This window comes from Myxocyprinus asiaticus, chromosome 15 (assembly GCF_019703515.2).
Source record: "Myxocyprinus asiaticus isolate MX2 ecotype Aquarium Trade chromosome 15, UBuf_Myxa_2, whole genome shotgun sequence".
Classification (NCBI taxonomy): domain Eukaryota; kingdom Metazoa; phylum Chordata; class Actinopteri; order Cypriniformes; family Catostomidae; genus Myxocyprinus; species Myxocyprinus asiaticus.
In genome coordinates, this window is record NC_059358.1 from 20695513 (window position 1) to 20706212 (window position 10700).

A 10700-nucleotide genomic window follows, 5' to 3' on the forward strand; every position below is an offset into this window, starting at 1 on the left:
AAAGTGCACCATTTCATTTTCTTATTATGTTAATTTAGTTGATGTTATTTCAGAAATAAAGGCTGAAGCTCCACTTCAACGACGAGTGTTTCTTTTATGTCATGACATGTAGCCTAGCACATTTTACAAGCCAGCTCTTTCACTGTTCTTGTCCCGGTGTGGCCACTAGAGGGCGGAACATCATAAGCCATTAGTCAATCACTCGAGTCAACCAAGTTTGCATGATAAACTTGCAAGTAACAGCTAGTAGACATCTCTCTACGACGCCAAAGAACAGCACAGAACTTCCAACATAGATAGTGTAAAATGTAAATAGAAAACGGATATAACATACATGTCTCTGTGCTAGCCATTTATAATGACACACAATACTACTAACTTGCCTAAAACTGTTACCATACATAAAAAAGCAAAAGTTGCTTTGCAAGGATTTCACTTAACCCTGTTTTGTGTTGTACACTGATTTTATTTTTAGGAAATGCAAATATGCATATCTATTTATAATAATGGGTTCTTGCATTACGTAGCACAGCCTTGCCATACATTCTTTACACTGGTAATTAATTTGGCCATGAGACATTTACGCACTTAAAAATGATTTGCGCTCTTTTGCTTAGCTTTTCCACTTACTAAATTCCTGTCTGTTCCTGATTGCCATACTTATTGCAGCTCATTGTGTGGGTACATTTGATAGAAGCAGAAGGGTTTGTTGGCTTTGTTGCCATAGATACAGAGCGTTGCTAGGCAGCAGACAGGATGCTACGGAAGCCAAGTGCAGCAGATCAGCGGGTCACTGCAGAGAGGAAAATTTTCACCCACACACCTTTCATCTGGATTAATAGATTTAGAAATAAAGGAAAAGAGAGAAAGAGTGAGGGGAGTGTGAGAAAGAGAGAGAGAGCGATAGCCTAAAGCGATTACCAGCTCTTCTCTGTTCTGAGGTTAGCTGATTTTAAATGGAGCCCTGTGACAACTATTAAGTTGTGAAACATATCTTAAGATCCGTGTCAAATAAATCAAACCAATTCAAAACAATCCCATTAGTTTAACAACTTTTTTTCTGTTTAACAATTTTTTATTGATTCATATAATAAACACAGAAAAACAAAACATATATACACAGAATCAATATTTAACCACCACTATTACCCCTCCCCGACCTCACCCTGGCCCTCAACAACATCCCAGTGGTCATACATGATTATAGACACACACACACACACACACACGCACACACACGCACACAAAAACAACTACACTTCTCTCTCCACTGCCTCTCCCCGAGAGCCCTCCAAAAAAGCCAGATATCTGCCCCATTTCCCCAAAAACGAGTCCAATTTCCCCAGTCTTCTAGATGACCCTTCTTCAAAAGCCGCCACTCTCCCCATCTCCGAGCACCACTCCTGAAATTGGGGCACTCCAGCCGACCTCCATCCCCTCAAAACTATCTGTTTGGCGATCATGACACTGGTCAGGACCCAACTCTTCATGTGTCCATTCTCTACATCGATGACCGCTCTATTGCCCAAAATACAGAGTCTGGGGCAAAATGAAACTCAAGTGCCCAATACGTCACACACAAAACTCTGAACCTTCAACCAAAATGCTTGGATCTTAACACACCACCAAAAGACATGGGTTGTGTCTCCATCCTCTGATTGGCATTGCCAGCAGGTGGGTGTGTCTTAAGACCAAGCCTATACAATCTAGAGGGGGTCCAATAGAATCAATGTAAAATCTTGAATTGCATAAGGTGCACCCTTGCATCTCTAGATGCAGACTTGACATTTTTTAGAATCCTAGCCCACACTCCCTCCTCCAATACCAAGTTTAAATCTTTCTCCCATAATCTCTTGATAGAAGTTAAAGCTCCGTCCCCCAGACTCTGAATTAGCAGGGAGTAATACACTGATGTCTCATGACCTTTTCCAAAAGCAGTAATCACCACTCCCAGAGTGTCTGCCGCTTTAGGGGGGTGTATGCTACTCCCAACAATAGTACAGAGCAGGTGGCACAGCTGTAAATACCTAAAAACTGAGATCTGGGAATCCCAAAATGTTTAACCAAATTTTCAAAGGATCTCAACACACTGCTCTCATATAGGTCACCGAGTGTAGTAACCCCCTCACAAGCCAATCTGACCAGCAGAAAGGGGACTTATTAATATATAATTTTGGGTTCGGCCATATGCTCGAGGCAACATTTAAATAAATGTCCGGATTAAACACTCTGGACACTTTTGTCCATACCGAGTGCAAATGCGAGATAACGGGGTGTAACTTCTCCGATTAGTTTGATAGAAAGGCTTTGCAATGGCGAAATAGGCGCAAGAACTTCCTGTTCAATACAAAACCAGGGAGGGGCTCTCTCTGGTGAAAGCGACCAATGAGCCCGAACACATAATAATAAAACAAAATCTTGGGTAGGCCTAGCCCACCTTTGTCAATCGGCCTATGCATCTTACTGAAATGTAATCTGGGACATTTACCATTCTAAATGAAGGATTTATCCACTATCCAGAGTAAAATAATCTGAAATTAATCCATTTGTTTGTACACCGCTACTGGGTGTATATAAAGTAACTTAATCCATCCAATAAACGTATTGCCAAACACGTACATTTCCGAAATCTTAAAAAGATAATCCCATTCAACCATATCAAACGCCTTTTCGCGGCCAAGTGAGACGGCAGCGACCGGAGTCTGATCATTCGCCACTGACCACATGATATTGATGAAACGCCTAATGTTATCAGAAGAGCTACGGCCCCGAATAAACCCCACCTGATCTATATGTATAAGAGATGTCATAACTTTACTTAATCGGTTAACCAACATTTTTGACAATATTTTAACGTCTAGCTGGATCAGGGAAATTGGACGGTAACTCTTACACTTGCTTGGACCTTTGTCCTTTTTAAGAATCAGACTGATCCGGGCTTGCGTCATGGTTGGCGGAAGCTTTCCATTCTTTAATGATTCCGTATAAACTTCTAGCAAAAGTGGAGCCAATTCTGTAGCATAAGCTCTAAAAAACTCAGCGGCAAAGCCATCTGGCCCCGGAGCCTTGCCTGTAGGCAAGGCCTTAATTACCTCGCCAAGCTCCTCCAAGGTTATCTCAGAGTCAAGAGAATTTTTTTGCTCAATCGTCAATTTAGGGAGTTCTAATGGTTCCACAAAGTTTCTAATATCTTCATCAGTAGACGAAGATGTGGAACTATAGAGATCAAGATAGAATTCTTTAAAAGCATAATTAATATCAATGGCTGAGGTAAATATTTCACCACCAGCAGATTTCACTGAGGGAATGGTAGAAAAAGACTCTCTGTTTTATATATCTAGCCAGAGGTTTTCCTGCTTTGTCCTGCGACTCAAAGTATGACTGTCTTGCCCTGAAAAGCCAAAACTCCACCTTCCCAAAATAGTATTATATCTGTATTTCAATTGGGTTAATTCTCTGAGGCCATCAGATGACATTTGGTGCTTCAGCTCTGCCTCGGCACTTTTAATATTCCCTTCCAACTCCACGAGTTCTCGTGCTTTGGATTTTTTGGTGAATGAGGCATACTGTATGATCCAGCCCCTAAGAACCACTTTAATAGCCTCCCAAGCCACACCCACAGAGGACACTGAGGACCAGTTGGTCTCCATATAAACATTGATTTCAGCCTTTAACATTTGTTGGAATTCAGGATTTTGCAAAAGGGATACATTAAAGCGGCAACTATAAGATTTCCTTTTCTCCATATGAGGCAACTCCTCTTAACTCACCAGGGCGTGATCTGAGACTAAAATGTTTCCAATTGAGCAATCAACAACAGATGAAATGAGGTACTTAGATATAAAAAAAATCTATTCTAGAATAAATCTTATGGACTGATGAAAAAAATGTATAGTCCCTACCAGATGAGTTCAAAAGTCTCCAAATATTTGTAAGACCAAAATTTTTACACATCCTGTGAAGCATCAATGTTGCTCTAGGGGGCTTACACACTTTTGCTTCACTATGATCAAGGACTGAGTCCATCAAAAGATTAAAGTCTCCTCCCTATATTATATCATGAGGGGTGCCCACGACTTGCAACATCCCTTCAAGATCTATAAAAAAGCCTTGATCATCAATGTTAGGTGTGTAAATATTAGCCAAAATAAGACTTTGTGTCATGTTTATTCTGTTGGTTCATGTTTTTCATGCCTTTTATTTTGAAAATCTAGTTCCTGTTGTCATGTCATGTGATTTCCTGTTCCCTCATGTGATCTTTTCATGTGTTTCCCCTGTTCATGTGTCTTGTTTTCATTGGTTCATTGTTTGATTACTTTTTTATTAGTCTTGTCTTTTCATTGGTTTAAGTTCATTTAGTCTTGTTATCTTGTTTATAGTTTAGTCTTGTCATTGGTCATCTTTGTCATGTGTTCTCCCATGTCCAAGCATTTAAGCCCGCATGTTTTCCATTGTCCTTCGTCAGGTATTGTGAATGTAACTTTGTTGTTTTGTCCTAGCCAAGTCATGTTCATGTTCATGTTCATGTTCATGTTCATGTTCATGTTCATGTTCATGTTCACGTTCATGTTTTATGCCAAGTCAAGTCAAGTCAAGTCAAGTCAAGTCAAGTTCATGTTTACATTTAGTTCACGTTTGTAGTCAGGGTTTTGGGATTCCACGTCTGTAAATAAAACTGCACTTGGGTTCATCACTCCTACATCATCGTCTCTTCGTCTGCCTGTTTTCAGCAACGTTACAGAATACCTGACCGCCAACCATGAACCCAGCGGTCCGACTACTGCGCCTACGCCAGGGGAATCCATCCCTGGAGGAATATGTGGGGGAGTTCTGCTCTCTGGCCAGCAAGGTGGACTTTAATGAGGTCGCCCTCAAAGACTGTTTCCGTTTTGGATTAACTGAGCCAATTTCCTCCCTGATGCCTGGTGGTCGCAGTTCCCTCAGCCTCGCTCAGTATATCGACCCTGCCCTGCAGATCACTGGTTCTGCATTCACTGTGGGGGAGGCAGATGCCGAGCAGGAGTTCCACATCATGGCTGCCAAGGCAATGGCCACGCCTGCCACGGACAATGAGCCAACGGCCACGCCTGCCACGGCCAACGAGCCAAGGCCACGCCTGCCACGGGCAACGAGCCAAGGGCCATGCCTGCCACGGGCAACGAGCCAAGGGCCACGCCTGCCACGGGCAACGAGCCAACGGCCATGCCTGCCACGGACAACAAGCCAAGGGCCACGCCTGCCACAGCCAATGAGCCAACGCCCACGCCTGTCACGGCCAACGAGCTGGAAGCTTTGTCCCTCCCACAGCAAACGTTGCCAGCCTCGTCCATCCCAGAGCCAGCATTGCCAGTCTCGTCCGCCCCAGAGCCTGCGTTGCCAGCCTCGTCCGCCCCAGAGCCTGCGTTGCCAGCTTCGTCCGCCTCAGAGCCTGCGTTGCCAGCTTCGTCCGCCCCAGAGCCTGCATTGCCAGCTTCGTCCGCCCCAGAGCCTGCGTTGCCAGCTTTGTCCATCCCAGAGCCTGCGTTGCCAACTTCGGCCTCCCGGAGGAGGAGAAAAGCTTTCATTTCCAAGTCTCTGCCCATGTTCATGACCACGGAGGTCGTTTCCAAGTCTCTGCCCATGTTCTCGACCACAGAGGTTGTCTCCGAGTCTCTGCCCATGTACACGACCACAGAGGTCATTTCCAAGTCTCTGCCCATGTACACGAACACGGCGGTAGTTCCCGAGTTTCTGTCCATGTTCACGGCCACAGAGGTCGTTTCCCAGTTATCCATGACTCAGCCTTCCATGACTTTGCCCCACGTCATGGCCGCCAAGCCTGAGTTCCACGTCATGGCCGCCAAGCCCGTGTTCCACGTCAAGGCCGCCACGACCGAGTCAGCTCCAAGCCGTGCCACAGCCACGCCCGAGTCAGCTCCAGGCCATGTCACAGCCACGCCCGAGTCAGCTCCAGGCCATGTCACAGCCACGCCTGAGTCAGCTCCAGGCCATGTCACCGCCACGCCTCCATGCCATGTCACAGCCACGCCTCGGCCTGTTCCATGCCATGTCACAGCCACGCCTCGGCCTGTTCCATGCCATGTCACAGCCACGCCTCAGCCTGTTCCATGCCATGTCACAGCCACGCCTCGGCCTGTTCCATGCCATGTCACAGCCATGCCTCGGCCTGTTCCATGCTATGTCACAGCCACGCCTCGGCCTGTTCCATGCCATGTCACAGCCACGCCTCAGCTTGCTTCATGCCATGTTACAGCCAAACCTCAGTCTGCTCCATGCCATGTCACAGCCGAACCTCAGTCTGCTCCATGCCATGTCTCAGCCAAGCCCCAGACTGCTCCATGCCATGTCACAGCAATGCCTGAGTCTGCTCCATGCCATGTCACAGGCCCGCCTCTGCTCCACGGTCCAGGCCCGCATCTGCTCCACGGTCCAGGCCCGCCTCCGCTCTACGAGTCATCATCCTCCGTACCATGTTTCCATGTCATGCCATGTAGCTACACCCCCCCACCCCCCCCACCCCCAGCTCCCTCATAGTGAACTTTGTTGTTATGTTTTGGGGTGTCGGGAGCCGCCCCTTGAGGGGGGGATATGTCATGTTTATTCTGTTGGTTCATGTTTTTCATGCCTTTTATTTTGAAAATCTAGTTCCTGTTGTCATGTCATGTGATTTCCTGTTCCCTCATGTGATCTTGTCAAGTGTTTCCCCTGTTCATGTGTCTTGTTTTCATTGGTTCATTGTTTGATTACTTTGTTATTAGTCTTGTCTTTTCATCGGTTTAAGTTCATTTAGTCTTGTTATCTTGTTTATAGTTTAGTCTTGTCATTGGTCATCTTTGTCATGTGTTCTCCCATGTCCAAGCATTTAAGCCCTCATGTTTTCCATTGTCCTTCATCAGGTATTGTGAATGTAACTTTGTTGTTTTGTCCTAGCCAAGTTCATGTTTTATGCCAAGTCAAGTCTTCGTCAAAGTCAAGTTCATGTTTACGTTTAGTTCACATTTGTAGTCAGGGTTTTGGGATTCCACGTCTGTAAATAAAACTGCACTTGAGTTCATCACTCCTACATCATCGTCTCTTTGTCTGCCTGTTTCCAGCAACGTTACACTTTGCCCCTGAATTTCTGCTAAAACAATAATGACTCTTCCTAATTTATCTTTAATCTGTTTGAGATATTTGAATTGTAGATGCTTACTTGTCAGTGTAATGACTCCCTTGCTCTTACTTGAGCCAGCACTAAAAAACATGTCCACCCAAATTTTTCAGCTTCCTGTGGGGAAAGATGTGTTTCTTGAAGAAACACTTTTTCATATTTCTTATGTTTAAGAAGAGAAATAACCTTCCTTCTTTTTATGGGGTGCCCCAACCCATTCACATTCCACGTGGAGAGTGACAATCCACTCATATTAACATTTGACATTTTGACATATTAGAAAAAATAGATCATGTGTCAAAAATAAAATTATAAAGACCACATTCCAACTTTATTGCAACAATCAAACCCCAAACTTCCCCCCGAACCAAACAAACAGAAAAAAGAAAAATGTGCGCATTAACCCTGTGCACGACAGCGCCAACTGGCGTCCATCCCTCTAAACTCAACCAGTCCATGTACGCCTACGAGAGCCCCTGCGACAACTTTGCCATCAGACTGCTCAAGTCCGGTGTTTCTATACAAATTATGTGAGACAGAATTACACAACAGAAGATAATCTATAAAGCAAATTCCAGCCAATAGGTGGAATAAACACAAAGAACATGTAAATTCATCCACATAACTGTCCCAAAGGTATGTTCCTCCACAAAAAAAACTCCAGCCGCTAGCGGAACTAGTACACACACAAAAGAAAAGGCTGTTCAGTTTCCTCGGACAGTCAAATTAATGTTACATTTACATTTATGCATTTGGCAGACGCTTTTATCCAAAGCGACTTACAGTGCACTTATTATAGTGACAATCCCCCTGGAGCAACATGGAGTTAAGTGCCTTGCTCAAGGGCACAATGGTGATGGCTGTGGGGATTGAACCAGCAACCTTTACCAGTTATGTGCATTAGCCCACTTCGCCACCACACACTCACCACACACTTCAGTGTGCCGGCCCATTCGGCTGTTACATGAGTGCAACAAATGACCCAATCACTCCAATTTCTTGCAAGAAATACTCCACAAAACAAACTCCAACCAACAGGGGGTATAAGCAAAAAGAACGTGCAGATTCATCCACAACACTGTCCCAAAGGAATGTTACTACACAAAACAAACTCCAGCCGCTAGGCGGAACCAGCACAAAAAGAAACAAAAAAGGCACTCAGTTTCCTCGGAGGGTCAAGTGAATGTTCAGTGAGTCGGTCCACTTGGCTGCAACGTGAGTACCACAAAATAACTTACTCAGTCCACTGACTTTATGAAGGACATCGCTTGTTGGGGACATGTAAATATTGTCCGTCCATCGTCAGCATCTATTCTCAGTTTTGCCGGGAACATCAGTGCAAAAGCAACCTTCCATTGATGTAAGAGTTTCTTGCATTCCTTGAAATGATCACGTTACACTCTTGTCAAATTTGCAAAGTCTGGGAACAAGAAAATGCTGTGGTTCTTCCAAGAAATCCTTCCTTTACTCCTCGCCTCATGTAACAAGAGATCTTTATCGGATGATCTCAGAAATTTGGCCAGAATTGATCGGGGCCTGTCTCCCTCAGCGGATCACTGAGCCGGAACCCTGTGAGCTCGCTCGATTTCCAGCTTATGGCTTGTTATGTCGAGCAAACTCGGAAGGAGCCCATCCAGGAATTTCACCATATCCCGACCTTCTTTGGCCTCAAGAATTCCAACAATACAGATGTTATTCCGCCGACTACGATTTTCCATATCCTCCAACTTTTCCCTGATTCGCTACAAATCCACCTTGGTTGCTAGCAGATTAGCAGCTAATTACCTCTCCAATGACTCCAGATAATCGATCCGTTTCTCAACATTCCCCACTCTTGTAACCACCTCAGTGAATTTCATCTCCATGGCAGTGATTGATCGACGTATTATAGCAAGATCCTCCAAGTCAGTAACGACCTTCTTCAGCATTGCCGACAAGTTCAACAATTCTCGCCGAATTTCCCGCACTTCCCCAGCCAAATCTGCTCCCATATTTACAGCCTGCACGGGGGCGTCAGCTTGAGCATGTAAGTGTCTTTTAATGTCTCCAGAGCCCAAGGAATTTGAATTCTTTGACATATTGTCTTCCTAGAACAATTAAGGATCAGGGTGTATCGAATCTCACCGGTTTATGTATTGAAGTATTAAAACCTGCAAAGTGCGCAGAGCTCGCCGTTCACACGTCCGAACCTCTTTTAAACAGTCCATACTTGGCCGAAAAATCACATTATAAGAACATCTACAATCTATGGAAGCCCATTTCTGCCACATGAAAAGAATAATAATAATTTTGCTCTGGTAAATCATAATTATGAGATACAAAGTCATCATAATGCAGAATTTTGAGATAAAATGTCAAAATAATGACATAAACAGTCAAAATTGTGAGATAAAAAGTCATAATTATGAGATAAAAAAGGCAAACATTTAAAAATAAAAAGTCATAATTGTGAGATAAAAAAGTCAAAATCTTTAGATAAAAAGTACAAATTATGAGATAAAAAGTCACAATTATGAGATAAAAAGGCAAACATTTCAAAATAAAAAGTAAAAATTACATAAAAAGTCATAATTATGAGATAAAAAAGTCAGAATTTTGAGATAAAAAGTAATTATTGAGATATAAAGTCCAAATGTTTAGATAAAAAGACATAATTAGGAGAAAAAAATCATAATTATGATTTCAAAATTATGAATCACTAAGTCAAAATTTGAGATGAAAAGTCAATCATGAGATAAAAAAGACAAACATTTTAAAATAAAAAGTCAAAATTATGAGATGGAAAAGTCCAAATTTTGCGATAAAAAGTTAAAATTTTGAAATAAAAAGTCATTATTATGAGATGGAAAGTCTGAATTTAGAGATAAGAAGTCATAATTATGAGATAAAAGTCAAAAATATTATATAAATTAGATTTTGTATCTTATAATTATGATTTAGAATCTTAAAATTATTACCTCAAAATTATGACTTTGAATCTTATAATTTTTACTGACCAAAGAAAATGTAATGTATGTGGCAGAAATGCATGCTTCCACAACAATAATTTCAAAGGACTACCAATTCTTTGACCTTTTTTTTTTTTTACTCTTTTTGATATAGATCCCAGATCAGAGGGCTTGTCTGTGTCATCTTTGATATTATAGCCCTACTTTTGTGATTGTTTTTGTCTGCAGTGAAGGTTCTGTGGTTGAATGACATTCAGTTCGGTGCGCAGGCTGAGTGTAAGAAGCAAGTGATCTGAGAGAGAGCAACAGGGTGTCCATCTGTTTGTATAAATGCTCTTCCACAAAACTCCAGTGCATAAGCTCCTTAAGGAATAAAACAGAGCGTAATCTCTCTCCAGCACAGGTACGCCTATATGCACAAGGCTACACTCCTTTAACTAATTATTTTTAATGTTATATATATTGCTATTAGGGCTGTGAATCTATTAAAATTTTGTAACTAATTAATTGCACAGTTTTCTGTGATTAATCACAATTAATCATGATTAAATTATGGTACATGTTACATTAAAACAAACATAAAAAATCGTCATAAATAAAGA